Source organism: Sus scrofa, chromosome 6 (assembly GCF_054392235.1).
Source record: "Sus scrofa isolate SSC_HxYL_T2T_F1_AM1 chromosome 6, Sscrofa_HxYL_maternal_Yorkshire_Landrace_v2.0, whole genome shotgun sequence".
Classification (NCBI taxonomy): domain Eukaryota; kingdom Metazoa; phylum Chordata; class Mammalia; order Artiodactyla; family Suidae; genus Sus; species Sus scrofa.
Window position 1 is genome coordinate 3,233,613 of NC_139388.1, and position 7,796 is coordinate 3,241,408.

The following is a 7,796-nucleotide window of genomic DNA, read 5'->3' on the forward strand; positions in this document are numbered from 1 at the left end:
TCAAGTTATCCTTACACGTATACATTACAATTACATTTTTTTCTCCCACCCTTTGTTCTGTTGCAACATGAGTATCTATACACGATGGAATACTACTCAGCCATAAAAAAGAATGACATAATGCCATTTGCAGCAACATGGATGGAACTAGAGGATCTCATACTGAGTGAAATGAGCCGGAAAGACAAAGACAAATACCATATGATATCACTTATAACTGGAATCTAATATCCAGCGCAAATGAACATCTCCCCAAAGAACTTTTTAAAGTGGGTTCTGCGGTCAGGTGCTCGCTCACTGAGCCCCGGCAGTTTGTCCAGACCTGTATGTACCATAGTCACCCTCCAGAGAGCCAAGTCCATGGCGTCTGACACGTGTCAGCAGCCAGCTCTCTGGGCAGAAGTGCTGCAGTGTTTGCTCACTGCTGTGGTGTAAATTATCTATCGCTGATTTCAAGCTACCTACGGGACTTCACTGAACTTGGGGCTGGGGGCACATGTGTCATTGGGTCTGGAGCGCCCACCCGGTGACTGGCACGCCACGGGCTGGAGGGAGGGTACACCTTTTCATGAAAACTGGGATGCCTTGGGGGGCACAAGGGGGATGCAGGTGATGACCACAGTGGGCAATGGCATTCACCAGGAGCCTCCCAGGCTAAGTGGGGCACTGGACCCCTCGTTAGAGACCAGAGGGGCATGACGTCTGCCCAGCTTTCCTTTCAGACGAGGAAATGAGACTCTGAAAGGGCTTAACACACCAAGACGTGAAATACGTTACCTCACATCTCAACGGTTCCGCCTTCGCCGTAAGCGCCTCAGAAAAGGGATGTCCCCGCCGGCTGCACCAGGGGGCAGAGCTACGGTGTCTGCTGGCCACGACGGGACCGAGGGGTCCGCCCAGGGTCGGTGATGGCTTGATCGTCTTGGGGAAAATGTGACCTGGCTGCAGCTAGTGAGCCGCCGAATTGCTCTTACCCCAAGGGTCGTCCATCCTCCGCCCTCTGAAGGTGGGGGTGCATCTGGATGCTGGCACGGCCTCCCTCATGACTTGGGGGTGGGGGCAGGGGGTGCTGGCAGGGGCCGAGGAACCTGGGATCCAGCCTCGTCTCTGCCGCGACGAGCTGGGACCCCAGGCTCCTCCCTTTTCCTCTGCATTTCCGAGTCTTTCCTTAAAATAAGAGCATTGGCTTGAAAGATGAGTTTTGTGTTGTCTGTGATGATATATTTATATATTTAGAAATGCACTTGGGACACGTGCTCACCCATCTTAAAACTCCCCCTGGCTGCCTCCAACCATCTGTGACTTCCTGTGCTCAATTTGAATTCCGCGACTGGTGCCATTTCCTAAACCTGGGCTGGCAGATTAAGCAAATTGAGTATACGTTTGTCCCGTGTAGTATTTGGGACATACTTACCACGTATTCTTTACCACGTATTCTTTTTCAGTCTGAAATGCAAATTTCCCTGGGCATCTTGTGTCTTATCTAGAGCGTTTACAGAGGCGTTTGCGCTGCAGACATCTAGATCCGAGGCACATTCTGGTCCTAAAGGTTCGTAAATGCTTATATCCTCTGATTCATTCAGCAAGTGTTTATGCTCACCTAGAGCATATGCATTTTTGCGCTCTGGAAGGTACAGTTGCAGCCCTTATAAGCCCAGAATCGATGTGGTTCAGTCTCAGAAATCCCTTGCAACCACAATAGAGCGTACACCACTCGAAAGTAATTTCAGAATGCCTCCGGTCCTTGCTAACCTTTCTCCAAAACCGCAGAGTGACGTGGGCCCAGCGTTGGAACGGCGTGCAGGGGCAGGCGCTCCGGGTCCCTTCTGCCCCTGTGCGCCCAGGCGCTGCCTCAGAGCCTTTCGCACCACGGCCTGCCCGGCCCCTCGCTCCCTTCCTGGGCTGTCGACCTGGCTGTGCAGTCGCTTCCTCTGGGAGGAGAAGGGCGGGCTTGGGGCTTTTCAAATGCTGAAGGCAGTGGCGCTGAGAGACGGCGAAACCCTTGGGCGTGTCCGTGTGTGGAGTTTCTGTCGTGATCTGAGCACCTGGGAAACTGTGTTCCTGCCCCCAGGAGATCTCAGCACCTACGCACAGCACGGGAGGTGCCAGCAAAACTAGTCGCAAGTACAGTGGCTTCGACAGGGCAGCAGCATTGGAACACTGGGGAGTCAAGCCAGAGGGGTCCGGATAGGCCGGAGGGGTGTGGGCCGTGTTCTCGAATGAGCCTGGAGCGGGCCCATCAGGGCGCTGCCCTCACCGGAGCCTCTTCCAGCTCTCGGCACCCACATCTCGCTGGGGGGGCTGTCCAGAGTCCCCAGAGTCGTTACGCCTGCACACACACACGGCAGGCCAGAGGCTTCAGGAATCAACACCCCCAGGAGCGGCCCCCATGAGTGACAGATGAGGGCTGGCATGTGACTCCCCCAGCTCCCTCCCTGGGGCGGGATAATTCTGAGGTCGGTGCCTACATCATTGATAATAACACCCCCAGTCCCTCCCCGCTTGGCTCCGTCCCTTCTCCGGGTCACTTCCCCGCTTGGCCACTCCCTGGAATCACTGCCCAAACAGACGACTCACACCGGAAGCCTTGTCCTGGGACTGCTTGCGGGGACCCCAAACAAGACAGAACACAAGTAGCCCAGAGGACTGGCCAGATGTGGCCCTGAGGTCAGGAGGAGACGCCAGCCAGGTGGGGAGAGGCCCCTGTGCTCCTGAAGAAAACTCCGTGTCGGCAGCGCCCCTCGGTTGCCCCCTTCCCTCGCACGCGCTCGGCAGGGCAGAGGGGGCAGCGGGAGTCCGGGAGCACTCACCCCTCCTGGAATCTTCCATGGAACAGATTCAAGCTGCTTCTCATTTTACCCAAATCTTTCCGCCCACTGCCGGTAGAGAACACGACGTGTCACATTTTTAAACCATTCTACCCTATAATCTACTGATGACACATACGTGCTGTGCGCCGGCCCCACACGCTGGCTGGCCGGCCTTTCATCATTTTTCCCAGGCGACAAGTATACCGCCCGGCCGGCGGCTGCCTGCAAGGCAGACTCGCGGGGCCCTCTCAAAGCGAGATAGGAACTCGGGAATCTCAGAAGCATTTTGTTCACACAACTTGGCCTTCTTGTGAACTTGCAGCTCGCTTCTGTTCAGCCGACCCCAGAATTGCCTCCATTCCTGAGAGAGGCCTGCAAGCTGTGATTACAGCCCTGAGCAGGGCTTCCAGCTGCAGCCCAACACACGGGGCTCAGAATCCCAAGTCAGTGACAGGATGAGTGAGAAAAGCTCTGGATGCTGACAAAATTGTGCCGTCAAACTGGCGTCCCCATGCCACTGGAGCGTGTAGGAATTAGAAGAATCTAGGCTTGGTTGGCCTGTTTTCCCTAAGAAAATGAACACAAGGTCATCCTGATGGGGCCTGAGATGGTTCATGCCAGCCCCGTTCCGAGTTCCAGCCCCTGGGAACTTAAATTTCTGGAGTCGGCGGGCCTCCGGCAGGAGAATGCAGAATGTTCTCTCCTTGCTGGGAGCAGAGGACGCGCCTGCAGGTGAGGGATGTCAGGAGCCCAGACGGGGGTGGGGGAGGCCCCCAGCCTTCAGCCCCCCACCCCCTGGGCTCGGTCCCCACGGGAGGAAGTGATGCCAGAGAACTCAGGAGCCTGGAGCCTGCGGAGAGCCCCAAAGCGGCGTTCACAGCAGGCACGGGCCCCTCCCTGTGGCCCTGGGCCAATGGCTTTCCCTCTCTGGGCCTGGGTTCGCGCGCCGATGACCTTAGCAGTAACCAGCGCGATAGTAATGAGTGCTGGATTGTCGTAGTAATCAGCGCCCTCGTCCTGTCCTCCGCCTGCACTCCAGTGACAGCGCAACTCGCGAGGTAGCGCCAGCCTCTGTCCTTGTCGTGGACGAGGAAACGCGGAAGTTCATGGGCTGGCGGATAGTCGGCAGCATTTGCTTAACGCAGACGATGTGACGGCGGTCTGAGATTCCGAGAAACACCTCCAACCCCCAGCCTGGTCCGGAGGCCTGCCCGTTGTGCTGCCAGCCCCCTCCCCAGCCTGTGAGGCATCCCCCCCTCGGCAGGGCCGGGAAGCTCCAGACTTGCGAGAGACAATGTGGTGGCCACATGCAGGGCGCCCAGCGCGGGACGCGGGGTAAATGTTATTACAACGATAACAGTGATTCCACTTAGGACACCAGTGACGGAAATCTGCATCAGGCGACTCTGAGCTGCCGAGACCTCCCTGCCCCACTCGCGGGGAAGAAGGGATGCGAATCTGTCTCTTGAACCGGCAGCTGGGGTTCATCTGGACTTCATCTTTGCTGCTATCGTCTTTATTAGCAGGATTTTTTTTTTAATGAGTACGTTTCAGACGACCAGGTGTTTTGAATTTTTGTCTTGTTCACTTGCTTACAGGAGGAAATTCAGATAGAGAGCAAAGCATTAGTAAAAGCCCAGTGGGAGGAAAGTACAGCTTTCCCCCTTTTGGGGGGGTGCTCTGCCTTCCCTGCTGGGCCCAGGGTTCTGGCTGAAGTTCCTGGTTCAGCCGCCAGGCGTTGGTCTTGGGGGCCTAACATGTTCCCCAGGCACCCCGACTCTATCCAGCCCGAGTCCTCCGTGAGCTCAGGCCGCCGCAGCACCACCCCGTCCCTTTAATTCCCGCCGAGCTTGGCGTCAGTGTGACTGTCCCTCCAATCCCCGCTGAGCCCTAACGCAAGGGGGGGAGCTCAGAAACAGGCCCGTCCCGGTTATTCCTGCAGATTCGGCTCCCCATGCAGTCGAGGAAAGAAAGAAGAGCAACGCAGTGCCCGCGGGAGGTCCTGAAGCGGCTCCCACCTGAGGGCTGAGCCCGCGCAAGCATGTCGGCCCGCGGGGCCGGGCCGGGCTCTGAGCCCCAAACCGGCGGCCGGCCCCACCAGCGAGGCTCAGAGGGCCGCGGCAGCCGACCCAGAGCCTGCAAGAGCCACGTGCACGTCCCCGCCCCGCGTCGCTCTCACATTCTCGCCCGCCTCGGCGCGTGTGCCCAAGGCCGGGCACGGGCGGGGATGGCGCCTCTGTGCAGCCTGGACCAAGGGGTGAGGACACTGGCCTTTTCCAGGGGACTCTGCCCTCCTCTGTGGCTCTGGAGCCTGCCGGTGGCCTTCCGGGCTCATCCTTATCTCTGAACATCTGGGCAAGGTCGGGAGGATCAGCAAAGCCCAGGCTGGTTTTTTGCTTTTGTTTTTGGGGTTTTTTTTCTCTCTCTCTCTCTCTCTCATTGGTAGCCTCAGGGGAAGAGTTTGTGCAGGAGGTTGAAATTAACTAAAATGAGGTGGGGATTATGGTGGGACCCACTGACCGGGTAATCCCGGGAAATGAGGGGCGACTTTGGCATAGCTCAGGCCGAGCCTCCTTCTGGGACAGAATTAAATTTAAGAAGCCACTTACTGATAAGGGCTAATCCACGGCTCAACAGGAGCGTACCAGGGGTAATTAACATTCCTTGACTCAGTTTCCCTTTGTCTGCACAGCACATCCTCGGAGGCGCGGTGGGCAGGGGAGGCAGAATCCCCGTTTGTTGTAAGGAGTGCATCCGCCTGTCTTTCCTCCAGCACTGTTGCCACGGGGCTGTGGGGGAGGACGCGGGGGCTGCGTTTAAATTACTGTGCTAGCCGAGGAAGCGGCAGGGTCTAGAGAACACGCCATCTCCCCGAGCTCTTGCCCTGAAACAGTTCATTCGGAGCCACAGAGGAGCACGACCCATCAGCAGAAGGCACCGTCAGGGCTGTTCTGTGACGGTCGCCAAACCGAGGATGGAATAAAGAAGCCGTCTGTGTGGAGTAAGAGCCTGTAGACGGGAGCTGCTGCTGTGGTTCCGCAGGTTAAAACCCAGTGGGTATCCATGAGGACGCGAGTTCCATCCCCGGCCTTGCTCAGTGGGTTAAGGATCCGGCGCTATCGCAGATGCAACTCGGACCTAGTGTTGCTGTGGCTGTGGAATAGGCCGGGATTTGACCCCGAGCCCGGGAACGTCCACGAGCCCGGGGACGGCCACGTGCCGCAGGTGTGGCCCTAAAAAGAAGAAAAAGAAGATCGTGCGGATGTTGAAAGGAAGACCGTTTTCCCCCCATTTTTTTGGTTTTTCTTTTTTACTGACACTCCTCACTCTTCCCAGAACAGACCGATTTCTTATCTCATTGGGAAAATTATAAAAATGATGGGGGCAGAGAAGATTCTAGAATTCAAAGCCTCCAGAACACTCAACTGATGATTCATGAGGAACACAAACAAATCAAAGGGGGAAGCTGGTCCGTGTGTGGCCTTAGGCGGAGGCCTGATTTGAGCCGTCCAGGAGCCTGACGTCGTACTGTGTCTGGGCAGAGAGCGTTGGGGATGGGGAGGGAATGTGCGGAAAGTGAATTCTTAGTTGATCTGAAAAGGGAAGAGGGTGGGGTCCCTTCTGTTGTTACGGATGATTGTTTAGGTGGCTGCTCATTATTGCCTGGACTATTACGGCTTATCATCGATCACTTACTTGTTATGGGCCAGTGTGCAGCCCTCCTTGCGATGAGTGCCTTCTTTCTCAGAGCCTGGTCCCAGCTCATCTTCCGTGACTGCAGTCTTCCGAGATTCCGCCCGGCGCAGCTGCGGTGGCCCAGAGGGGTTGTAACCGCAGCCCCCCGGGCCCCACCTACGTGAGGGTGGCCACTCACAGCCGCCCCGCTGGCTGCACCCTGCTCCCCTGCACCCTTCTCCACGCAGCACAAACACGGCGTCTCCCACTGACCGGCTGTGAAACTGCAGATCGCCTTGCCGGCCACATCCTGTCGCCATTTCCTCCGCCAGCTGTTGGGAGCCAGGTCCTGGATTCCCAGCGTGAGTTTCCTTTGCCTCACTCGTTCCGTTCCGCCCAGCTCCGCCGCCCAGCACTGCGGAGCGAGTCCCCGCTCTCCTCGGAGGGAAAAAGCTCTTCTTTGTTTGTCCGTCCCAGCGCTTATTACATGTTCATTCCAGATGAGAAACGTCCATAAACAGGGCACTGCAGTTTAGCAGTGGCCGCTGTGAGTCAGAGCTATGGGACCAACCAGTGCGGAGCTTGGCGTCCACTGAAACAGAAGGGTGAGCTCCTCCTGGCCAGCGCTGTGTCCCAGGTCAGCGGCTGGAAGCTCAGACACCCTTGCTCTTGCTGTGTCCTTACAGCAACCTCACGAGGTCTGCGTGCCAGCGTCCGTGTTTCACAGGTAGAAACCGAGGCTCAGAGAGCTTCAGCAGCATGGCCAGGATCACACAGCACAGAGAGGAGCGTGCTGCTTCCCAGCAGACCCGACCTACTGCCTTCCGTAGAGGATTAGCAAAGGACCACAGGCTGCTCTCCTGGCTCAGTAATTAGCTGAAGGCCTGTGTCCGGGTGCAAGGTCGATGTGCGAAAGCGGGCATAGCAGGCTCAGGAAAGTGTCAAGGACACCTTAGGGATGGCAGGTTCCCTCCACGCCGGGCACAGAGTCCTGGACCTGCTGTAGATCCTTAGCCAGGCCCGTACCCTGGACTCACCTTCAAGTTTCCTTTGAAACCTGGAGCACTTCTTAACAAAGTCAAGCCTGTTTCCTTCCCGGTTTTCATTTTTCTTCACCCTCATACTACAAAGGCCCTTTCAGAAAACACCGTCAGGCGCAAACCTACCAGCCACACCAAGAGAATTCGAGATAAGGTTGAAAAACCCCAATCTTCAAGGCAAGGACTTTTTGCCTTTTTCCACATACCTGGCCCAGGCTCCCCAAACCTGTTGCCAAATTGTAATGCAAGCACCTCGTGTTATTGGATTGGG

At 56.8% G+C, this 7,796-nt stretch overlaps 1 long non-coding RNA gene across 1 annotated transcript; it reads right to left on the reverse strand.

Annotated features, from left to right (window-relative positions):
- Window positions 1-1,199: 1,199 nt before the first annotated feature.
- Window positions 1,200-7,039, reverse strand: LOC146402151 (uncharacterized). Its single transcript, XR_014805300.1, has 2 exons — window positions 6,507-7,039; window positions 1,200-6,043 (listed from the first exon to the last, which is right to left on the reverse strand). It is a non-coding gene; the product is annotated as an uncharacterized LOC146402151 (long non-coding RNA).
- Window positions 7,040-7,796: the final 757 nt, after the last annotated feature.